This window comes from Castor canadensis, chromosome 12, assembly GCF_047511655.1.
Source record: "Castor canadensis chromosome 12, mCasCan1.hap1v2, whole genome shotgun sequence".
Taxonomy (NCBI): Eukaryota; Metazoa; Chordata; class Mammalia; order Rodentia; family Castoridae; genus Castor; species Castor canadensis.
The window spans coordinates 8,812,570-8,838,389 of NC_133397.1; the positions used below are offsets into that span (position 1 = coordinate 8,812,570).

Consider the following 25,820-nt stretch of genomic DNA (forward strand, 5'->3'; position numbering starts at 1 on the left):
GGCCACGTTTGCTTTTGTTTTCTTCATGAGGAGTTCCTCTGCTCCCCCACATTCATCCCTCCTTCATTCATTCCACAAACACCTACTGAGCTCTTGCTGTGAGTCAGGTCCTCTATAGAGCCCTGGGATACAGTGATCAATAAATGGTACTTTTCCCTGTAGCTCATAGAGGAAACAAGCAGAGCAAGCCAGCAAACTGTGCCTCCCCCACCATCAGAGGGAGAAAAAGAAGCCATTAGAATTAATCAGAATGACACATCTGAAATGGGACCATTTCACTCTACCAAGGAGAAAAGTCATCAAAAACCACAGTATTTCTCTGAGAAGATGGCAGACCAGATAAGGCAGAAAAGAGCCAAAAACTGCTCAGCACAAAACCATCATGCCAGAAAGGGCAAGCCCTCCACCAAAAGTAAACACAGCCTTTCCTCAGTATGAGCTATGTCATTATGCCTTTAGGAACTGTGGACATTTGCCCTTGGTAAGAGGTGCCAACTTCTTTGGCATCCACCACTTTCTCTGGGAAGGAAATCAAGCCAGAACTGGAGTCCTCACAATTCCCCACCTATGAGCTGAGAACCACTATCCCAGCCTCCATGCCTGGGCTGCCAGGTGGGAGAAATGCTGGAGGTACTCTGTCATATCCCCTGTCCTTTGCCTCACTGCTCTGGAAAGAGCATGTCCCATCTGCAATCCAGGAGGACTGACCTGACCTGATGGAAGAAAGAGAGGGGGACCTCAGCTAGGGGTTGTCCCTTATAAACCTCAGCACAGCAGAGGACAGCCCACCCTGCCCTCTGCGGACTATGGTGTGACAGGTACCAGTGGAGGACCCTTCCCCAGCCTCCTGATTTAGTCCCAAGTTCTAGAGATAAAAAGACTCCAAATCAAGAGAGACTCTGCGCTCTCTGAACAGAGAGAGAGGCAAGCTTTTGTTGATTTGCTGGGGTGGACTAAGGTTTGGTCACTTTTTGCTGTCCATGGGCACAGTTTCAAAAGTCATATTCCTTCTTGACTGAGGTCTGGATCAACAGAGTAGTCAATTTGTGCTAAAAGTTGCCGAGTTACTCTTGCATCTGGCGCCATCAACCTATGTGAACACCCTGGTCTCTGGTTTGGTCTGATCCTATGATGAGGCTGAAGGACTTCATGTACTTGAGCTGGTTCAGTGTTGAAAGAGCACAAGGGTGGGGGTAAAAGGAAATATACTGGCTCCAACAGCAATCAACATATCTAAATGCAGAGTTTAGAATACGGCCCAAAGATTAAGGCATTGAAGGGGTCAGTACACTATGAAGACAGAGATGCCAAACCTTTTCATCCCATTTCAGTCCCATGGGACATCTGTAGGCCAAGTGATGAGTCATTGTTTTCAGCAGCAGCAGCCTTTAGGTCACTGAAAGTGAACCTCAGCAACTGTTATCATAACCCACATGGCAGAGGTGTTCTCTACAGGACAGCTAGTGGGAGACTGGTAATGTATTGCCCAGCTGAGTATCCTCAGAATTAGCAATCTTTATGCCAACTAAAAGCAAGTACAGCTAGCAGGTTTATTTAGATCTTCCCCAAGTAACATGAGAAGCCTGAGGGAGCAAACACCCCATTCCTGCCTGCCTGAGAGACTGAGCACCTTTGCCTGAGGAGGCTTCAGCACCAAAGCTAAGAAGAAACAGGCTGGAAGTGCAAGGGAGCCATTATTGCCAAAGTGAAGATTTCAAAGTTTATCCTGTTTTAGGTACAGGAGCTGCCTGCTCAGACCTGCATGCTACAGTTCTTAGGCAGCAACCTGGAGGGAGAAATGAAAGCAACAAGATTACTTAAGATGCTATTGCAACAGGCTTAATGAGAGGAGGTGATGGCATTAAACTCTTCCAAAGGAACAATGGCAACAATGGCAACCCAATGGAGATGAGGACAAATGCAAAAGCAGTGGTTTCTCCTGTCAGTAAGGATGGGGAGTGTGACAAACAGAGGACAGCTCAGTGTACAAAGGTTTGCCATCTGTCAGCTCATCCAGTCCTCACAGTAATGGGGTCAGGTGGACCAGCAGGGGTAAATGGACAGAGGTTGGGACACCAAGAGATGTTACTCATTGAAGCCACACAGTGAGTCAGCAGCTGAACTGGGACGCTGTCCAGTGCTCCTCCTATGGCCACCTCCTCCCCCACTCTGAGCCATTCTCTGCTAGAAGATGCTACAAGGTGGATGTGACAGGCACCCTGCAGGGCACATAAGGTGACATGAGATCTCAGAATTGATGGTGTTCCTTCCCTCTGGGAAATGGTATCCATACATTTAAACTGGTATCTTTATAATCAGCTGAAGGGCATTTTATTTTAACATAGCAGCTGAGAGGCAAAATCAGGTCCCACTTCAAGTGCCACTAAAATCTGCTGTGTGGGTAGCTCTCAATGTGGAAATGAGGCACCCTTAACAGCCGCCCACACGTCCGCCTAATTTTCACTCAAGAGGCGCTATTGAAAAAAGAAAAAAAAAAAAAAAGGTGACTCAAAACCACCAGCAAGTTTGAATTTAACTTCTGAAAACCTTCAGCTGATGGAGGGGAAATTATCTAAAGAGGTGGAGCAAAGGCCCCAGTGTGGGAGGGACCGGCTCCAGCCTTGGGCCTGTGCTGCTATCCACAGACACCTGGTTACTATCCACAGGGACAGTGACCCACATCAACACCTGACCCTGGGACCGCAACTGCAGCTGAACCACCCACAGGACAGCTGTGGGGTCCTGGGGAAGCTGAGGTGGCCTACTGTTGCTCACAAAATCAAGAGAGTGGATTCCGTCTGTGCCTGCCACAGCACCCCCTTGTCGGCTCATGGCCTCCTGCTGGGTCTTGGGACATTTGCAAGCTGGACTTCCACCTCATTTTCCTTGCCAGGCTCTGCTCCCCTGGATGCTGTGGTCTCTGGAGCAGAAGTTGGATCTTGGAGCACCCTCACCCCAACACTTAGTCTCTGCCAGGGTTCCCTCTGGCCCTCTCATTCCCTGGCCCATCCCAGGTGACTCTGGGCCCCCCGATGGCCTTACAGGTGTCATGGGACCACATGAAGAAAGAGCTGTGGACAGGATTTGTCATAGTGAAGGCCATGCAAACATGATCTATTATTAAGAGAAACTAAGCAAAGAACAATTAAGAACCAGAGAGAAACTTTTCCCAAAGCTTTGAACCATGGTTCCTCATCTCCTCTGCCTCATGAACCGGCTTCAGAGAGGAAGGTTCCAGAACAGACCCTGGGAACCACAGACATGCTCACATACAGATGGATGGCCAGAGACCCCACACTGGGGCATCAGCCTCTAACGGTGACGAGTGCACAGAAAAACAGAACACGGAGCAATCGAAATGGAAAACATTCCTGACCCCAGGCTTTTCACAGGAGTTGTCAGCAAGGGACATGAGGGACATTCTGACACCTCCTTTGGGATCACAGATCCATCTGAGTGGCGCTTTGCTCGCACTCCTGGCATGCCATGTGTTCCCCATTGGCTGCTCTGTTCATACTTCTTCAATTTTAAGAGGCCAGATTTTGAAAGGCACCAGCTGTTTTTTATTTTTTTAACATCCATAGGGTTTTTGGGTATGTAAGAGGAAGAGTTAGAAAGGGGGGAGAGAGAGAAATAGGAGAGAGAGAGAGAGAGAGAGAGAGCGAAGGAGAAGGAGGAGGACCAGGAGGATGAGGAGGAGGAGAAGGAGAAGAAGATGAAGAAGAAGAGAAGGAGAGAGAGAGAGAAGAGAGGAGAGAACATATTCACTCATGATTTAAAACCTGCAGATCAAAAAGAATTGACCTAGAAGGTAACACACACACACAGGAAATTAATGTGAGTCAATGCCCTGTATAGCTATCCTTATCTCAACCAGCAAAAATCCTTGTTCCTTCCTATTATTGCTTATACTCTCTCTACAACAAAATTAGAGATAAGGGCAAAATAGTTTCTGCTGGGTGTTGGGGGGGGAGTGGGAGGGGGCGGAGTGGGTGGTAAGGGAGGGGGTGGGGGGGCAGGGGGGAGAAATGAACCAAGCCTTGTATGCACATATGAATAATAAAACAATAAAAAAAATTTAAAAAAAGGAAATTAAAAAAAGTTAGGCAATCAAGAGTGGTATTTTTGATAATTCCATGTCTCCCACCTCTCCCCATCCCCCATCCTCCAGCCATGGTCCCCAAAGTCCCTGTGTGCTCCGTTTCCTTCTGCCATTGGAGCCCCCACTACAAAAGATGAGACATCCTGCCCACATGTTTCCTACCTTTCTTATCTTCCTTCTAGAATATTTTAGTTAACTTATAAACTGTGTTTAGTTAATTTAATATCTTTAACTCTAAAAATACACAGAAACCTCTGACTTGCCCCATCAACTATAGGCAAATTTCTGATTTTCCCATTATGGAACATGGAGGGAATAATTCTTTCCACTCCCTTGTACCACCCCTCGCCCAACCTCCCCAGTCTCCTACTCCATCATTATTTTTCATTTGTCAGGTCTTAGAGTATTAAATTTTGTTTTGTGTCTATAACTTCTGTTAATTACGTTCCTGAATTAACAACCTAATTGCCCATAGACTAATTCTAAAAACTAAAGTCAATAGCGTTTACACGACCATTATACAAACACTTTTCTGCAAAGCATGGCAGTTTGCTCCATGGAGAAGAAAACAGAATTATATGCTATTAGCAGCTTCTCTAAAACCAGATGGTGACATCTGTCGGGGCCTCTCTATCCCACACTTGAAGTTCACTGTCACCTCATGGTTGTGTGGTCTCCATCATTGTCTCTGTAAAGGAATCAAGAAAGCTTAAATTAATTGAATCTGGTACTTGAATTGTGAATATGCCACAAATTGCATGGGTCTGCTCCATGTTCAAACCATTGAAACAGAAACCTTGTCTTGATATTGGGGATTTCATGTTATCAGGTACAATGTTGGGAACCATTTTGTGTCCTCTGGTAACCCACCCTCCACTGCACTTCCTGCTGCCTCCCTCATCCTGCTTTCTGGCAGAGATTCCCGTGGGTTCTCACACAGGTTAGCCAGAAAGTCAACTTTCTATTTCCCTTTGAATGCATCTGACTGGTAGAAGGATGTCGGTATCTTGTGCCCAGCCTAGAATTTGTAAAGTGAAGTGGGAAAGAGCTCACGTCCAGCAGTGAGGATCCTTGACAGCTTAGAGCCCCACTAGACTCTTCCAGAAGGACAGTCCCTGCACACATCAACCAACTTCGCTTTTCTTATACTCCATCTGTGTTCAGTGCTATGTCTCATGTTAGGCCATGCTTGTTTGAACCATGATCATTGTACTTGGCAGAGATCTGTCCCAGAGAGTAGAATCCGTCCTAGCTGGTTTAGACAGGATGACACGTGGTATGTGGAACCATGTGTTTACAGCATTGCTGGGAAGGCTGGAGGCCCAGACTCAAGACCAGCTTCCAGAAGGGACTCTTAGAACCACACCACAAATGCAGCCCACCCAAGAAGCTGCTCCAGTGAGCAGGGAAGCAATCAGGGAGAAGGGAACTAGCTTTGACTCTCGTCTCAGTGTTACACTGTCTCATGTCCCTCTAGGGACCAAAGCCACTGCCTTCCTTCCGCAGGCTGCGGGTCTCACTGTCTCATGAGCAGCCCAGGCCAGCACACAGAAGGCCCGTCCCAGCCTCTTCACACCCACGAGCTGGGGGCCAGACCCTGGGCCATCTGCCTGCCCTTGCCACAGACTCACCACTCCCTGACTGAGCTGATGGCAGAAGCCAGCCTTCTGCCACAGACTTCCCCCACCATAACTTGGGGCGTGCACCTGCCTGGCAGGAGCAAGGCCACAGGACAAGCCCAGGCTGTAAGGGAGTCTGGAAAATGCTGTCTTAGGCTTTCCTGCCTCCTGCATGCATTTAGTCAGTGCTTTCCAGACTTAAGCAGGCAGATCTGGTTGAGGCCTGAAAATAAGCGTTTCAAAGACTTCCCAGGAGATGCCAAGACACCATCCAAGGCCCCCACTTTGAGAACTATGGACTCAGATACATTGAGCTGGCTGGTTGCAATACCTGTCTCCACCTTCCTGTGCAGCTTGCATTGTCTTTGGGTGCCTACTACTTTTCTATTGTTGAAAGAAAAAGCCACGTGTTTCTCAGCACAGCTCTGGATCCTCCTGCTTCTTTATCAGAGTTCATTGGACAAAATACATTTGTTCTTTGAAGTTATTCTTTACATCTTTCTTTCCTGCTTTCTAGGCCTTTCTCAAGGCTGAGACTCTGACACTTATTTCCTCTGTACACCTGAGTTAGTTCCTGGATTACAAGCCTTTGTCTTTAAGAGATTCCTTTTTACTTTGCTAGACACATCCTCAATAGGGGTGGGTGTGTGTGTGTGTGTGTGTGTGTGTGTGTGTGTGTTCAGTTCCAAGTACTCCCCATCCAAAGGAAGGGACAAGGCCACTGTGTTTTCTTATTGTTGCTGTAATAAAATGACTACACACACGGGGCCTGAAACAACGTGGATCTATCAGCTTGCAGTTCTGGAGCACAAAGGTCCAATGATCTCCTGGGCTCACCTCATAGCTGGGCTCCTTTTGGTGCCTCCAGGGAAGAAGCCATTTCCTGTCCTCTCTGGCCTCTAGAGGCGATCTGCTTTCCTTGGCTTGTGGTTCTTTATACCTTGAAGCCAGTAGGGGTGTTGCTCTGACCTCTCCCTGCTTCACATCTCCTCTAACCCTCTTCTTTCCTTTTTCCTTGACTGTCATGTGGTTATTCTGGGCCCATCTGGGTATTCTGGGATGCTGTCCCCATCTCAAAATCCTTAATCCCATCTTTTGGGGATTGAGACAGGGATATCTTAGGGGCGAGGGGACATTATTTTGCCTACCAAGGTCACCAAATTACAGTTTTGGATAGTCCAAAAGGCTCCATGGTCAGGGGAGGGAGGAGATGTATACAGCATTTGGGGTTGGGACATATGTCTTCCTGGGCCCTCTGCTCTCCACCACAAACACAGAGAGCAAGCTCAGAGAGGTTTCTGCAATCTGGGGTGCAGGGAGTCTGCTTGGAGCCCCAAAGGACAAACCTTAACTGTTCTTGGAGCAAAGCCAAAGTGGCCCACATAGGATGGGGTGGTTTTCACCTGGGGGTCCAGGTAGGCAGAAATGCCTGGGTATGTCTTCAGACCAGTTAGGCCCATGCCAGAGGAAACACAGGTGGTGTCACTCATCCTGTACACTAGAGGGCCTGGAGGCGCAGGCAGTGACTAGAATGCCAGGAAAGTTCTAGGGACACCGTCCCCAGAAGGTATGCACACCTCAACTAGCTCTGTCCAACTTCTTGGGTCTTGCTCTGCTGGCCCCATCCTGCAAGTGAGAACTATCGTGAGCAAATGCAGACCTCAACCCGAAGAAGAGAAACCGGACAAGTGGATGAATTTACCTCTGACTGACACCAGAAAAATGGGATCGGCTTTAGATTTCACTCAGAAGCAGACAACTCAGACACACCAAGAAAAACAAAAACAAACAACAGCCCTGCAGAATGAATTCCAGAGGCTCGGGGTTCTGCCTGGTTACTGGCTGCCATTGGGCCTGATGGTGACTTGGTACGCAGGCTTCATTATCTTCCGGTGCTGTGTTTTGTGATTCCTCTTTCTTCATTGGAGTAAACATCTGTGTGTTTTTCTCTCTGAATCATTTAAAAACCTTTCCTTTTTCCTAGGTGTTCACGTGTTTACAAAGACATACCTGTGCCCAGGTCATTTGTTCATTCCTTGAGCTACCACTGAGCAACGCTGTGGGGGACGGTGAAAGAACAGCTCAGGAAGCAGACGATAGACAAGCAATGTGGCCTTGACCCAGGTTAAGGGCCAACACAGACATCGGCGCCTCCACCCACCATGTACCTACCTCTGTCCCACTCTGGCCTCCGTGAAGCATCCCTCCTTGTTCTCTGTGGGCTTGCTGTGGTCATGGCTTTATCCATTGTTTACATTTGCATGTTTTTGAACTTTAAAAATTGATGTCCGGCTGCCTGTCTTCTGGGAGTGCTATTCTCCCCAGTAGGCCAGATTTACTTATGATGGCACCTGCAGATTGGCAAGTTCATTTTCACAGGGTTCACTATTGTATAAATTTGTCACAATTTACTCATTCATTGTCTTGTCAATGAACTTTCAGGGTTTTTTCCAGTGTCTTTTGTAAACCAAATTCAATGTCAGTATGGATATTCTTCTACATTTCATGGTGCTCATGTATAAGGGTTTTATTTTGGGAGTAGAATTGCTGAATTTTCAGGTTTACGCATCTTCAACATAATTAGTGTCAATTTTTTTCTAAAGTGATTATACTATTTTTAGCCCCAACCAGCCATATTAATGAGTTGCTCTGTGTCTTTGCTAACACTATCTCAACAGACTTGAATTTTTTGTCCATGGGTGGGAATGTTAAGTAGTCTATGATACTTGGAGTTTTCCTCCCTTTATTTACCAACATGGCTGACTTCCCTCTCCAGATTAATTGGCTACTTGTGTTTCTTCTATAACGTACTTCTTTTGTATTTTTTTCTGTTCAGAAGTTTGTTTTTGTCTTCTTAGATATTTTTAATATTCTAGACCTTTGGTCAGTTGTGTATTGAAAATACCTTCTGCTAGTTTGTGGCTTATCTTTTAATTTTCATAACAGTGTTTAGATGAACAATATTTCTTTAATGGTGCTAAATGTATCCGTCTTCTCCTTTAGGATTTAAGTAATTCTGAAACCACAAAGACCCTGTATTGTCATCTCTGAGTCTTGACGCTGAACATTTAACACTCTCATCTGTTTGAGACTGACTTTGCTAAGAGATCAGGTAAAAAGTTATGACTTCTCTTTGCCCAGGGGATAACCAGTCGCCTGACCACATTGGCTCACATTTCACCTTCTGTCCTGGGGCCCCATTGCTGGCGCCTGTGGCATGCAGCTCTCCCACCACCACCTGCTGGGATGTTCTGGGCCTACAGTTCTCCATACATACATCACAGCCATCCTGTTCAGTGAAAAATCCTGTTGGGGCTTTAAAATTAGAATTACATTAAATCCATGGGTTATTTTTGAGAGAATTAGTATCTTTAGGGTTGAATCTTTCTATCCAGAACAGGACATATGTCTGGGTTTTCCAGAATATCACTCAGTAAATGTTATCATTTTCACCACAAAAATCTCAAATATATCGATTATTTCTAGGTAGCTGAGTTCATTTTTTTTTTTTGAGGTACTGGGGCTTGAACTCACGACCTATACCTTGAGCCATTCCAACAGCCCATTTTTGTGAAGGGTTTTTCAAGATAGAGTCTCACTAACTATTTGCCCAGGCTGGCTTCGAACTGTGACCCTCCTGATCTCTGCCTTCTGAGTAGCTGGGATTACAGGCCTGAGCCACCAGTGCCCAGTGCTGAGTTTATTTTTGCTTGCTTGTTTTGTAGCTATCACATTTTATTTTAAATGATATTTGATGTATAGTATATGGAAATATAATTTTAATTTAAAAATGTAGTACATTACTGGATTCTTATTAGTTCTGTTAGTCTGCCTCATCTCTTGGGCTTTCTGTATAACAGTCATTTTATCTTTAAAAAAAAAAAAAAGACACTTTGGTTTCTTTTTTTTTCCAGTCTTTCAAACTTCCATTTCCTATCCTTACTCCTCTTGGTAGAACTTTTTGTGCCACATTCAATTGCACATGAAGGTGGGCATCCTTAGCTTTTTTCTTAAAATAGGAGGTGTTTTAATGCTTCACCATTAAATTAGGATGGCATCGATAGGTTTTTTTTTTAAAAAGGTGTTCTTTATTACATTAAAGAATTTTGCTTCTAATTCTATGTGCTGAGCTTCCTTTCCTTTTTAAAAAAATCATAAGTTGATGTTAAATTTTATCAAATGCTTTTAGCACATCTGTTGAAATCACTGTGTTCTTTTACTCTGCTAATGTGCTCCAATTACATTAACAGAATTTCTTTCAAAGCAAGGGAAATTAAGTTTTTTTTAAATTAAGATATATCTTGTAATCAAAACCCTTTTGCTTAAACCTCAGGTTTGGTTGGTGATTGCATGGATTACTTTTCAGCCTAGGAGGGTGAACAAAGCTGTGCAGCCAACCATGGATCAAAAAACTTTATTGGTACTTAATGTGTGCAAACTCTTTTTCTTGTTATTTTCCCTGGGTAATACAGTGTAGCAACTGTTTACATGGCATTTCCATTGCATCAGGAATTATAAGTAATTCATAGCTGACGTACAGTATATAGGAGGACATGCCCGGGTTCTGTGAAAATACTACACCATGTTAGATAAGGGCTTGAGCATCTGTTGGGTTGGCATCCACCAGGGGGTCCTGGAACCAGTCCCCCAAAGATAGTAAGGGATGACTGAATCAAAGCACGACAGTCACATGGACAAACCTATAGAAGCCAGACAGCAGTGCTTCCCTGATGAACAAATGGAAGCATTGCTCAAAATGTGTGGATCTGAGAGGGAGGGAATTCAGATGTCCCCAGACCATGGCATGTTACTCGGAGGAAAATACTCAGGCTCTTAATACATTTTCGTCAAATTAACTGACTACTTAAATAATAAATGTAGACTTCTTTGTTCACTTGGATTGACAGCAAGAAATGTTTCTACTTCTTGTCCATAAGGCCTGCTGTGGTCAAGAATCTGACATTCCAGAGTGACATCAGCAGGAATGGTGGGGTAAGGGCCCCAAAAGTTCTCTCCTTCATAGGAGCAATGAGAACAATGCAAAACATGCCTCCGTCTATACAATTTCATGCTTGACCTGCCAGGCAGTTCCCGGAAACCCTGGCCAACAGGACTCATCTTTGCAAGACTTGACTCTGAGTTAGCTTGGTGGGAATAGTCACTTCCCAGACATTTGTCAAAAACAATCAGCACCATTTGCTCAACATCTCGGCTGCCTGCAACAGGGATAACAGTTGGGACAAAGAAAAAGCTGACTAAAAACCTGAAAAAATAAGCTGAGGTGTCCATGGGGGCATTGAAAGCTCTGCCATGTTCCTAGGAATCTAGAAGGCCTTGTACCTGCACATCCAGGCAAGAGCTGAAAGGGCCCCAAGTTTGTACTCTGACTGACCACAAATGATTTGCATAACAGGAAGTGAGGAGTAAAAGTTACCAACTGCCTGGTCCAGTGTTGAAGGCATGAAAAAATCGCCTCCATGATTAGTCATGAAAACCACAATGAGATGCCACTGTACCCCACCCCCGCCTCATTCCCTGGGGATTGCCACAACCCAGAGTGCTGACAAAAATGTGGAGACATTGGAACCCTCCTCATTGCTGGTGCGGTCACTTTTGAAAACAATTTGGCATTTCCTCAAAAACTGTAAACATACCCCAGTCTCATCCACTCCCCAAAAATACAAACATAAATTTACCATACGACCCAGGTATTTAAATATACTCAAAAAAAAAACCTGAGAACACGTCCGTGCAAAAATCTGTAGACAAATGTTTATAGCAATTTTATTCATAATAGCCAAAAAGTAGAAACCAAATTCCATCAGCTGGTAAGTGGATAAACAAAATGTGTTATATCCAGAAAATGGAATATCGTTCATCCTTAAAAGGAACAGATTCGTGCTAACACCTGAATGAACCTTGAAAACAGACACCAACGGTCACGAACTGTATGACTCCATCTACGTGAAGAGTCCAGAGCAGCCAAGTCCCTCGAGCAGAAAGTAGATCAGAAGTTGCCTGGGACTCAGGGTCAGGAGAATGGAGGACAATTGCCATTGGCTGAAGGATTTCCCTTGAGGTAATGAAAGTGTTCAGATAGTGGTGTTGGCTGTACATTTTTATGAATAAACTAAAAGCTATTGAATTGAACAGGCCAATGGCTAAAGTTTACAGTGCACCAATTTCATCTCAGTAAAAATGTCTGAAGTCACTCTTTTCAAATTTCAACCACTGTATTGCCAGTATTGGACTAGTCCAGGATATAGCCTTTTATGGGAGTGGGGAGTTGATACTGGGGTTTGAACTAAGGGCCTTGAGTTGGCAAGGCAGGCACTCTGCACTTGAGACATGCCCCAACCCTTTTTGTTTTAGTTCTTTTTTAGACAAAGAAAGTCTCACACTTTTTACCTGGGGCTGGCTTAGACCTCGATCCACCTGCCTACACCTCCCTGTAGCTGAGATTACATGCATGTACCACCACACCTGGTCCACAATCTTTTGGTAAGTTGATAAAATCTGGTAGAATTTACACACAGTTTTCTCATAGAGGAGAACAGAAAGAATTGCCATGCCCTGGGTTCCCCAGAAATTCAGCCATCTCTCTCCTTTTCTCTCTTTTCATGGCCTCTGCTTCTTCTTTGATGGGAAAAATTTTATTAAATCACTCAGAGATACTAATTATACTTTCTAGAAGTTGTCTTTCTAGTCATCTCTGTTGTCTATGTCATTCGTTCTTGTTGGTACCCTTTTCTTGTGCCATTTGTTTTTCTAAATGTGCCATGATATCTAGTTGTGCTTTTATATTTATAAAAACAAGTCTTGGTTGAAGAATATACCTTGCTGGCATGAAGCACTTTCTCTTTCCCATAGCCCTCTCCCTGTGGCTGCCTGAGCACTGGGCAGATGAGCTCTGCATCAGAGCACATGTGTGTGGACTTTGCTTTGATTCTAGGGTGAGAGGCAGCGAGTTAGGCTACATTCCACCATGGTACCAAAGACAGGATGCCTTTTTTGGCATGCCAGGACTCACCAGTCAATCCAGTCCTTCCTGGATTCAGCTTCTTACTGCCTCTCTTCTTGTAATCCAGGGCCAGCACCATGGTGGACACCCAATGTCGTATGTGTCCCTCACCAGGCTTGGAGGGAAAGGACATCTGTCATTCCACCGCAGCCCTCTCCTGGACCATTCCCACTATCAGTCAGCTCTGCTGTGCTCTGCTTTATCCACCATGACCTTCTGTCTGCTCTCCATTTTCTTGAAATCCACGAAAATCTCTAGCCCAATATTCATTTGTCATCCCACGCTGTCTCCCGGGTTTAACTTTGTACTTCCTTAATATCGTTCCCATGGAGATTTTGGATGCATGAGCTCAGCCCAGAATTTTGAACCCAGACTCAATCATATGGTAATACCTAGAGATTCATCCAGGGATCTCATCGGAGGCAGAACTGTGGGGTCTCCCCATGCCATGCCCCACCCCTCTCCTCCTATGACTTTTTAGCATTTGCACCATGACAATGTCAATCTGTGAGGGCTGGAATGGAGTTCTGTCTTCCCAACATCAAGGGGAGAGTGTGGCATAGGAGAGCTGCAGTGTGACATGTACAGATAGCTTTCTGAAAAATAATTGTTGAAGGATTGAGTAGATTCATTAATATTAACGCTATGCTCGGATTCTAAGAAGGGATTTGTAAAGATATTGGATAAAAACCTTCCTGTTTCTTCTTCATTTGAAAATCAAGTACAGAGTATTTTAAGTATGAACATTTGATTGTTTTCTTATCTCAGTCCCACAGTGCAGTCCAAACAAGCTGCAGCCAGCCCCGCTGAGGGTTAATTGACACTGTTTTTCAGGCCAAGGAAAAGTCTTTCAAATACCAAATGTTTTCCTATCAGATTTATAAAAAAAAAAAAAAAAGGCAATGAGTCCAGGGAACATGGATGTAATAAGAAACTTCAAAAATGGCACTAGAAATTTTTTAGGGCTTGATCCAACCAAATTCATATATACTGAACTTCTACAACCTCTTATTATTAGGTAGACTTAGACATGTTACAAGCCAAATGATGTTATCCAAATTTACTAACTCGTGTCACAAAACTTACCCCATTCCAGTCATTGCCATATGTGAATATTTCTTCTGCATGTTTTACACCCTGATCCCCTGGGGAGAGTGTGGACCCCAGATCCTAATATCAAAGAGCAGGAGGCACCTCTAAGAGGAAGCATCTGAGCCTCCTGCACTGCTCCACCTGCAGGTTTACAGCCACCATCCCCTGCAGACAGCCCACCTCAGTCACACCCAGCAAAGAAGCCAGGTGGGCAAAGCGCACAGCTCAGTGCGAGGCCCCACTGAGCCTGGGTCCTCTGAATCGTAAGCCTCATGGCCTCCAGGCACTAACCCTCTCACCCCTCCCATCTGAGCTGTGCCAACTCTGACCCTGTGTTTGCTCCCAGGCCTGCCTACTGCCCATGGCTGATTCCACTCAGACATGGCAAGCAACAGCTGGACATTTGCAGATGGTCCCAGTGCCAGTTCTCTGGCCATCGTCTACAGGACACTCACTAAACATCCCCTGTTTGGGACTTGAATTTGGGCAGCTCTCCTTCCAGCATGGCCACTTTTCTATACTCAATCCTATCCTCAAGCCGGCTTGTGATACCAGCCATACAAGTTCCAAACCTGACATGTTCTGGAAAATTCCACTCCCCTGCTAGCCACATTTCCAAAATTGTAGTGGGGTACAATTTTGGGCATGTTTGCAACCTTCCTAGCTGTGCTGTCAGAAGTCATCTTAACCAGATGCTGGTCTTTTCCACATGAACTCTGTCATCGTACTCTCTTCTGCAACCTGCCCCACAGTAGGAAGCTCTGAGAAAAGAGGCATTAGCTATTCTCTATGCCAGTAAAATGAAACAAGCCCCACACTGACCACCTGTGCCTCAGAGAGCAATGGTCTGGGTCTGTGCCCATCCTTGAGAACTCTGTTTGCTAGGATCACAGGCCATGCCCACTGGCGATGAAGGAAGTCAACAAATGTTAAAATCTCAGGTGCCTCACACCCAGAGCTGAGAGCCTAGTTTCTAAGTACAATTCTTCAATAAAAAGAACTAAGCCGTTGGGGAAATGGCTGGTTTTTGAGCTGGAGCTAGGAATACACAAAATAAGCCTGAAGTAGCTTGTAATATAAACAAGTTTTTGAATGCTCCAAAAATAAAAGGATGGATTATGTCAAGTGGTCATAGGCCAACTTGAAAGAGATGAAGATAGAACAATTTGAGCAATACAGTAAATGATCTAATATTGGATGACCAGACCAAAGTTTAACCTAACAAGTCCACACTAACATAAACAACCATCCGAACAAATAAATAAAGGGAAAAGGGGAACTTTTCCCTGCAGGAGAATGGCGAATAGTGTAGAGGTACTATGTTCTATGAATTAGAACTTAACCCTGAGGGGAGCTAAACTGACTGGCTGGCTTCCAAAGAACAGACAAGGGAGTGGGGAGCAGTCATTTACAGAGGAGCAACCTGGCAGACACCAGTGTCACCAAGTGATGAAGGTTAACATCACCAGGGTTGTCACAGAGGTCTCAGGCATCTGTGATGTGGTGTAATGAGAGGGACCCTCCACCTCTGTCGTGATCTTTCTCAGACCTCCCTAACCAGCCCAATTCTGAGGAAAATATCAGATATACCCAGACTGGGGTCAAGGTCATGAAAAGAAAAGAAGTGTGAAAAACAGTTTTGTGGCTCCTCCAAAGTTAAAAAGAATTACTGTCTGATCTATCAGGTCTACTTCTGTATATACTCAGACAAATACTTATATACCAACACTCACAGCAGCATCCCTCACAGCCGTCCCCCCAAAGGGGGAGCAACCCATGTCTATCAATGTCTATCAACAGACAAATCAACCTGTGCTACATACAATGGAATATTACTCAGCTATATAAAGGAATGTAATTCTGATACGTGGTACAACAATAATGACCTTTAAAAGCATAATGCTAAGCAAAATAAGCCAGATATAAAAAGATAAATATTGTGTGATTCCACTTATATGAAGCATCCTGACAAGGCAGATTCACAGAAGCAGAAAGTAGAATCAAGTTGCCAGGGGCTGGGGAGAAGGGGGATGACACATTAGTTCCTGGTGGGTACAGTGTTTCTGCTCAGAAAGCCCTAAGAAGTAGGGATTACCCCCTTTCTTCTGGAGAGGGGACCTAGCTCAGAGCTGAAGAGTCTGAGTCACTGGTCAAGGCAGAACCAGGTCCAGACAGAGGTCCACCAACTGCCCAACTCAGGTTACTAAGCAAGATGCTCAAGTGTGAGATGTCCCCATACACTCTAAACTTTGCCTACAGGAAGTGGGATGAAGGAGAACCACTAGGTACAGCTATTTGGCCAAGTGGATTTATAGCTCATGGTCAGGGAGAAATTTCTACCTGAGACAAGATCGGCTGCTAGGGCCAGAAGATTGACCCAAACCAAGGTCATGGGCCAAGAGAAGCCAGTCTGCAGACCAAGGTCCAGATGGTAAAGGCAAGGGCTGTGACGCTTACATTCCAGAACCCTCACGCTTACAAGACACGTGTGTGACATAGAGTTAATCCCACGGGGGAGGAACCTTGAGAGCAGTTTCTTGGGGCTGACCTGTGTCTCCCCACAGCCATGTGTCAAAGCCCTTCTTCCCCACCCCCACTGTGTATGGAGGTTAGAGTTGAATGAAGTCCTAAGGGTAAAGCCTCATTCAGTAGGATTGGTGGCCTTGAAAGAAGAAGAGAAAGATGGTTCTCCATCTTCTCTCCACGTGTAAGCCCCAGGAAAAGGCTATGTAAGGACAGCAAGAAGGCAGCTGTCTACCAACCAGGAGGGCCCTCACCAGGACGGAATTGGCCGCACCTTGATCTTGGACTTCCTGCCTCCAGAACTGTGAGTGTACTGAAAGCCTGCGGGACTTTGATATTGTGAGAATCAACTAAAGTCAGGTCTTTCCTGTCAAAGGAGTTAAGGTCTAACTATCTCTGTGTAGATGCCAGCTATTCTTCCCAGTTGCTGCCTACCTGCTTTGTGAAATGTTGCTTGACCCTGCAAGGTTCTTGAGGTCAAACAAAGAGCTGTTTATCACCAGATGTTCTAATCTCAAACTGCTTGCTTACCATCTTAAAAGTTTCATTCTGCATCACTGTGTGAGAAAACTTTGCCCTTATTCCAAACAATAGCTAACTGCAGAGAGTTGTGAGCTCAAGCATGGACCAAACCTTGTGAGGGACAGAAATCGTGTCAGGAATATAACCCTGGTGGACTTCCCACTCAGGTGTGTTCCGCCTATCAGACTTTGGTCTGTGCTGCACCCTTCTGCAGAAGTAAAATTTTTTCTTGTTTTTGCCTTGCTGAGCGACTCCCAAGTGTTTGTTTGATCACTATTTGGGAACATCACTTCTAACAATATGGAAGCCTGAGGTGACAAAGACAAAGATGTGGTCAGGGTGTGATGCACAGACTCCCTGGAGGCTGGACAGCCTCTCTAGGAAAGAGCCGTTTGACTGAGAAGTGGAGATGGGAAGTTGGTGTGATGCTATCCAGGAAACAACAATTAACAGGGCAATGGCCTGTTAATATCCCAAATATGTCCTAAGAGTGTGACTCTCCTGTGGTTAGAATTCCATGTCACACATCAAGGACATTTATATTTCCATCTTAAAAACAGAATCATCTCAGATATTTAAGAATCTTTTAATAACAGACAAGATGAGGAGAAGCTGGTGTCTGAAGAGGTAAAGATGCACATGTAGCTTGTGTGCTGTGTTAAACAGAAATGGCCACAGATGCACTCATGAGTTTCCCTTCCTCCCCAAACCCACGCCAGACAAACAGCGCTCTCACTTGGCTCCAGAGACCCACTGAGTAAGTTCATCCTCATGTATGTGGGCCACACCAGCTGCAAGCCACTTAGTTCTGAGAGGGTGTTCCAGGTATACACATCTACATTTTTGCCCCCAAAGTGATTCTAGGCCTAGAATAGACAGGTGTAGAGTTTGGGTGTGTTCTGAGTCAGGAGACACCCTGAAGTACAACCAAACACAATGAAAGAGCTCAAGGTCTGAGCAAAACACCAGGCAGACACATGGCATTCCTGAACTGGCAATGGGTCCACAGGTCTCAGGAGTAAAGGAACACAGAGAGACCAGCTGAACCTGCAGGCCAGGGTGCAGACAGCCCCACAGAAAGGCCTGCAGCATGGGGCAATGACCAGAAGGCCTAGCCCAATCATGGCATGGGATGAGCAGAATGAACCTAACTTCTAGGTTCTTCTAGGAAGGAAGAACTGTAAGGAATGAGGAGGAAGAACCAAGTGAGCCAGCAGGACAGGTAGCAGGCATCCATGTAGGCTTATGGGACCCGTTAGTGTGGCTTAAGCTCCTGGTACCTAGATGTGACCCAGGAGGGACAGGACACTACAAATATGTGTGTGTGTATTTCTTATATGCCATCATCTGTTACCCAGGCAATCTTCATTGCCAGTGACAGATTTGTATGCTGAGTTTCTGTTACTCAAAGGAGTAAGTCTGAGGAAAAGAAAGATGATCAACACTTGCTCATGGATGTCCTTCCTGCCAGGAACTGGTCAAGAATCTAGGTGGTACTAAATAGAGAGTTTCTTTCTAGAATAAGTATAATAGAGGGTAGAAACAAGTACAGTGGGGGAAGGCCTGCTGATTACTCCCTGCCACCTCCTTTGTGCCCTTAAGATCCAGGGGCTCTATCAGAAGTCTGTCCTGCCAGCAAGCACCACTCTATCACCAGTCTCTTTCCCATGCCTGTGCAGGCATTCGTGGACAGCAGTCTCACACCGAGTTTGACATGAAGGCCCATTTCACTTAATGAATATTACTGACAGTGCAGAGAGGAAAAGAATGTAATAAAACAGCAAGAAATGAAAACATGAATGCTGAAAAGGAGGAGAAAAATGAAGGTTAATGATTTTGGGATACTGTGTGCTGTGGTTTCACTGCCTTAGGTGCTTAGTATCCAAAGTCTTCAAATACACACAACACTGTAAGATAGGTGCATTATTTGCCTTTTGAGCCTGATGAAATATACAGGGAGGTTTAAAAATTGCCCCAAGTCACTCAACTAGTAAATGTCAAAGACAAGATTTGAACCCAGCTTCATCTTACTCCAAAATGTGTGTTCCTTCCACTGAGTCACTGCTAGCAACAGCTGGAAATGGTAGCTGCCCAGTTAAAGAATTACTGATTTCCCCTTTGGAAAATCACATTCCCTTCCACTGGTTTTACCCAAGGCACATCTACTGAGTACCTTCCCTGTGTGAGGCACATGGGACTTCAGGGCTTCTGTTAGAAAGCAGTGGAGGCCCAGCCCCTGGTTCTGCCTGTCTAGCAACACCTGAGGCAGACTGCAGTTGCTGCTTGCCTTGATCCACAAATCTTAGAGTTTCACAGGAAGGCAACAAGGATTCAGTTAAATTAACATAAAGGCAAATTAGCTGTCAAGTCACAGCAGAGGCCCAGGAATTTCAACAACTCTAAGAAGTAATTTTTAAATGTTGAATTCCACAGATACCATTCCAACTGGGGATTCTAATTGCTTCTGCTTGCTTAGGGCTATTCTTTGGGGAAAAGCATTAAAGATGCCAGAAGAGCTCTTTCTCTGGTACATGATGATCAAACATGCCAAGGGCTGTATATAGACTGGATAGAGTGAACTCCTATGCAAATGGATTCAGACATATTCACTTAGTTATCCAGAAGGCAATATCAGTTCTCGCTGTGTGACTATGATGTTCTACAGTGTGCATCTGAGACTTGGATAGAATAACAATGCATTTTACCTGTCTATTATAAGACAATATGAAATTTAATTCAATATGTAAAATTAAAAATCCATCACACTTAACCTTCTCAGAAAATTAATAACATTTACTGTCTAAAGCATTTAAAACATCTCAAGCTCTTAAACTGAATGAAGACTCCAAGGTGGGCAATAACAAGCTTGTGGTACCCTGACCCAGTGATTTCCCTTGTGTGGAAGGCTGGCCTTGATGAAGAAAGGAATTCTGTCACTCTTACTGTGGAGAGCTGGACAAAGATGCCATCTTGAAGGAGGACCTATGTTTGAGATTGTGATACTCTGGGGGCTTGAAAAAAAGAAACAATCACAGCTCAGGAGTCTTGGGACACCCTGTCACAATATCTGGGTGAGAGAGAGCCACAAGAGGAGGTTGTGAAGAGAAGAAAGGTCTGACATGGTCCTGCAGAGAAGTTCAAGCAGTGAGAAGCCCCAGCAGTGAGAGGTATAATGGTTGGAGACCCCTCCCTCCCTGGCAAGGAGCAACCTCATCACCTGAGGGACATGACAGAAACAAAGCAACAAGCCTTTGGCTGGCATAGTATTCAGTCTCTGGGGCCTGCCTCCTAGCTACATGTATTGGCTATAAGGTAGATCAGAGCTGCCTTATCCCAGACCCTCTGAATCACATGATACTCACAGCCTCCTCCTCCCCATAGGGATGTCAACTACTGGACAAGATCTGTAAACTCCAAGACCAGAAGGCAGAGTGACTAGGTCCCTCAGTTCTTAGACAGCAGAACTCAGTACTCTGTTTGCTTCCTCCACTTCCAAATACAAATGGAACATATTTGGGTGGTCACCACAAGGTTGGGATGCTTGCTGTCATGGCAACACAAACTGGGGAGCAAGTGGGAATCTGCCAGGACCACAGACTGTAAAGCTCCATGTAGCCAGCAGCAGCCCCCAGTATACAAAGAAAGAGAGCTTCTGTAGTGAAAGCAGCCCAGAAGAGGGCTTCATTCTATAAGAATGTCTTTCCACAAGAGACTCCAGCTAGTTTACCCCAATCCGAGCTATGCTGGGGGTCAGGCCCAGTGTCCTGAGCATGTGGGTAAATGGTTACTGAGCCACAGTCGAGTGGTGGGAAATAGCCCCTCAACCCAGCCACCACGCTGCCCTGCCTGAACATTGAGGCTATTTAAACTGAAAGACTACTGGTAATTAAAACTTCTGACTAATGATTGGGCCTCAGCTACACAAATCCTAACACATAAACACAAGAAATATGAACAAGGCAACGTAACTCCTCCAAAACTCAAAACTCTACAGTAACAAACACTAATGACAGTAAAGGGGACGAAATCTTGGGGATAGAATTTTTATAAATTATTATATGAATTATCAATGAAATTAATAAAGACATGAATAAATGCCTGGATGAATTCTAAGAAAACTCAAATAAAAAAGACAATACAGTACATGAAATAGGAATTTAATAAAGATATAGGAATTCGGAAAAAAATCAAACTGAATTTCAAGAAATAAAAAGTTCAATAAGTCAATAAAAAACTCAATTGAAAGTCTGTCCAGTAGACTGGATCAAATTGAAGACAGAATATCAGGACTTGAGGACAATGTAGAGAAATTAGAACATGAAGTTGAAGACACAGGGGAAAAAAACTAAAGAAGTATGAATAGATCATGCAAGACCTCTGGAACACCATTGAAAAACCGAACCCATGAACCATGGCATAGAAATAGGAGAAGAGATGAAAACTAAGGGCATAAAAAAACATGTTAAATAAAATAATAGCAGAAAACTTCCCAAATCTTGAAAAAAGAGATAGTCATCCAAGTACAGGAGGCTTTAAGAACTCCAACAGATCAGACCAGAAAAGAACCTCTCCATGTCATATTATAGTTAAAACATTAGGCATACAGAACAAGGAGACTATTGAAAGTTGCAAGAGAGTCATACCTAGTCACCTATAAAGGCAAACTCATTATAATAGCAGGTTTCTGAGCAGAAACTTTAAAAGCAAGGAGAACATGGAATAATGTATTTTAAGACCTGAAAAAATAACTGCCAACCCAGATTACTATAACTAGCAAAGCTATCCTTCATAATAGAAGGAGAACTAAAACCTACAATAAGCAAAAACTAAAGCAATTCATACTCACTAAAACGGCACTGCAAAAGATACTTAAAGGAATCCCACATACAGAAGAGGAAGATAAATGCAACCATAAAAATATAGGAAAAAAGAAATCCCACTAGACAAGTAGATAAGCAAATGAAAAATAAGGAAGAAGGGAGCACTACAAAACTAACAAAATGGTACGAATTACTGCATACTTTTCTATAATGTTAATGATCTCAGTTCTCCAATCAAAAGATACAGAATGGCAGTTTGGTTTAGAAAAGAAGACTCAGCCATTTTTTTGCCTACAAGAAATGCAGTTCACTAGCAAAGAAAAACATAAGCTTAGAGTGAAAGGATGGAAAACAGATTTTCTAAGTAAATGACAAGCAAAAATAAGTGAGAGAAGCTATACTTATATCTGACAAAGCAGACTTCAAGCCAAAATTAGTCAAAGGGGACAAAGAAGGTCACTTCATATTGATAGAGGGAATAATCCAGCAGGGGAAATAACAACTGCAAACATACACACCAAGCATTGGCATAACCAATTTCACAAAGCAAACACTATTGTACATAAAAGTACACATAGGCCCCAACACAGTAATAGTGGGTGACTTAAATACCCCATTCCCCAATAGGTAGGTCATTCAGACAAAAAAACGAATAAAGAAACTTCAGACTTAATAGACATCTACAGAATTTTCCACCATCAGCTGTAGAATACACATTCTCCTCAGCAGCCCATGGAAATTTCTCCAAAATAGATTATATCTTAGGATATAAAGCAAGTCTTAACAAATACAAGAAGACTGAAATGATTTCCTACATTTTATAAGAACACAATGGAATAAAACCAAAAATCAATCACTATAGAAAATACCTATAGAGGCTGAAAAAATTCACTTTTGAGTGATCAGTGGGTCATCAAAGAAATAAGGAGGAAATCAAAAAATTCCTAGAGGCAAATAAAAATAAAAATACAACTTATGGGGACTTTGGAACTGAGCAAAGGCAATGTTAAAAGGAAGTTTATACCTATTAGTGCCTTTATTAAAAAATCAAAGAATTCTCATATAGAAAACCTAAAAATGTACCTTGATCTCTTAGAAAAACAAAAACAATCCAAATCTAAAAGCAGGAGATGGAAAGAAACAATAAACATCAGGGCAGATGGAAACTGGAAGAACTACACAGAATCTAGAAACAAAGAGTTGGTTCTTAGAAAAGATAAATGAGATTGACAAACTCTTAGCCAAACTAAGCAAAAGAAAGAGGGAGAAGACTCAAATTAATAAAATTAGAGATGAGAAAGGGGACATCACAACAAAAGCCAATGAAATTCAGAGAATCATTAGGAAATACTTAGAAAACTTATGTTCTAGTAAACTGGAAAATCTAGAAGAAATGGATAGATTTCTAGATGCATATGACCCACCATAATTGAACAAGGAGGATATAAACAACCTAAACAGACCTATAAGAAGCAATGAAATTGAAGCAGTAACAGATCTTCCAACAAAGAAAGATCTGGGACCAGATGGATTCTCTGGTGAATTCCACCAGACCTTTAAGAAACAACTAACACCAACCTCCTCTAACTATTATACAAAACAGAAAAGGAAGGAACACTGTCAAACTCATTCTGTGAAGGCAGTATTATCCTGATACAAAATCCAGGTAAATACACAACAAAAAAGAAACTTACATACCAATTTCCTTGATGAACATAGACACAAAAATCCTCAAATAAATAATTACAAACCAAACTTAATACATTTAAAAGATCATATGCTATTATCAAGTTGGCTTCCTTCCAGAGATTCAAGAGTGGTTTAACATAGAAAAGTCAATAAATGCAACAAAGCACACAGACAGAATAAAGAACAAAAAATCATATGATCATCTTAATAGATTAAGAAAGAACCTTTGACAAAAGTCAATACACCTTCATGATAAAACCCCTGTACAAACTAGTAATAGAAGGAATGTGCCTCAATATAATGAAGCCTATATGCACTAAATCTATAGTCAACATCATATTAAATGAGGAAAACTGAAACCGTTTCCTCTAAAGTTGGGAATAAGACAAGGGTGTCCACTTTCTCCACTCTAATTCAACAAAGTGAATCCTACACTTGAGCAATAAGGCAAGAGAAAGAAATAAAAGGGGTAGGAATAGGAAAGGAAGAAGTCGACACACCTCTTCCCCCCAGGCCGGAAGGGTGATGTGGCTGGGCATCGCTGGACTCACTATGTCTGCCATTTTCAATTTTTAGAGTCTGTTGACTGTAATCTTGCTGCTTATATGTACATGTGCTTATATCCAGCCTCCTGGACAGAAATAAAACTGGACTATTGGGAATATTTTGGAAGTGCGCCAGAATTGGTGAACGAAAGAGTCCTTATGTTGCAGTATGCTGTATCGTGATGGCCTTCAGCATCCTCTTTATCCACGAACTTGGAAAACATACCAGAATTTAATTGCCATCAGATTTCAGTATGAACAAAGACTTGCCTACAGAAAACAATGGAAAGAATATCAGCCTTTTTATCTCTGAACATTGAATGAGATAAATTTTTAGATGTTGTTCTCTATTTTTGTTATTGGACCAATGTTCTATATACATAATTAAGGTGTAACCATTTAGTACACAAAGAGTTTAATGGTCTGTAACAATCAACCCCAGTACTGTCACTCCAATATTGCATTCTACAAATGTCATTCTGTTGTGTCAGATACCAGTTTGTAGTAAGGTATCTTTAAGACAGGCACATAGTATAAAACAAAATTAGTAAATTATTCTTAATTCCTTTCACTGTGAGTTGGAAATGATAAATCTTTATAGAAGGAGACCTTTATTGGACTAGCCTTTTTTATTGAGAAAAATGATTCAATTTTGTGTTGGTAAGGATTGCATTCATATTTAATAATGCTTGCTTTTCCTCTGACTACATCATTTTGATTATTAACCAGAGTACCTCTACTCTTAGCAAATTCTGTAGTTTATTACAGGTGTTTAAATTATTTATAACTAGCTATGCAGTTCTTAAGCAGGAAAATAAATGAGATGTGACTTAAAAAAAAAAAGGAAAAGAAGAAGTCAAATTGTCCTTGTTTTCAGATGGTATGATCTTATCTTTAAAAGACCCTAAACACTCCACAAAAATACTCTTAAATCTGATAAACACTTTCAACAAAGTCACAGGACTTCATTGTATCAATTATTGTATCAATAATGAACAGGCTGAGAAAGAAACCAGGAAAGCAATACCATCCACAAGTATTAATAAAAAATTAAATATCTGGGAAAAAACTTAACAATGGAGGCAAAAGATCTCTCTCTACAATGAAAACTATTAAATCTTGAAGAAAGAAATTGAAAAGACACTGGAAAATGGAAAGACTTCCTCTATTTGTGGATCAGGAGAATTCATACTGTGCTTACTACAGAAAGCAGCGTACAGCTTCAATTGCAATACCACATCAAAATTCCAATGTCATTCTTCACAGGAATAGAGAAGTCAATCCGAAAAATCAACCGTATGAAAGCACAAAAGACCCTTAATAGCCAAGCAATCCTGAGCAAAAACAGCAATGCTGGAGGTATTACTATATCTAATTTCAAATTATACTACAGATCCAGAGTAACAAAACAGCCTGTTACTGGCACAAACATACACACACATAGACCAATGGAATAGAATAGAAGATCCAGAAATAAATCCACATAGCCCAAAACATGCATTGAAGAAAAGACAGCCTCTTCAACAAATGGTGCGGGGAAAGCTGGATAGCTACAGGTAGAAGAATGAAGCTAGACCCCTGTCTCTCAACCTGCTCAAAAATTAATTCAAATGGATCAAATATCTAAACGTAAGACTCATAACTTTGAAACTACTAGAGGAAATCATAGGAAAGACCCTGGAAGATACAGGCACAGATATCTTTCTGAATAGGAGTCCAACTGGCCAGGAAATAAGAGCAAACACTGACAAATGGGATTGCATCAAACTAAAATCACCAAAATCAAGAGACAATCTTCAGAGTAGGAGAAAATCTTTTCCAGGTATTCATCAGATAAAGGATTAACACTCAAATATGTAAAAAGCTCCAAAAATTAAACACCAAAAG

At 42.9% G+C, this 25,820-nt stretch overlaps 1 long non-coding RNA gene and 1 pseudogene across 3 annotated transcripts in view; one reads left to right on the top strand and one right to left on the bottom strand.

The window, feature by feature from the left end:
• LOC141414759 (uncharacterized) overlaps positions 1-25,820 on the bottom strand; it is a 99,722-nt gene that overhangs the window by 7,803 nt on the left and 66,099 nt on the right. For 2 of the 3 annotated variants that reach the window (XR_012439597.1, XR_012439596.1), the window contains exon 4: positions 12,752-12,857. This is a non-coding gene — a long non-coding RNA (uncharacterized lncRNA). Of the gene's footprint in view, positions 1-8,675; positions 8,738-12,751; positions 12,858-25,820 lie in introns of those variants that run through there. The other variant, XR_012439598.1, reaches the window with a different exon arrangement.
• On the top strand, positions 23,941-24,694 carry LOC109684861 (protein kish-A pseudogene; annotated as a pseudogene).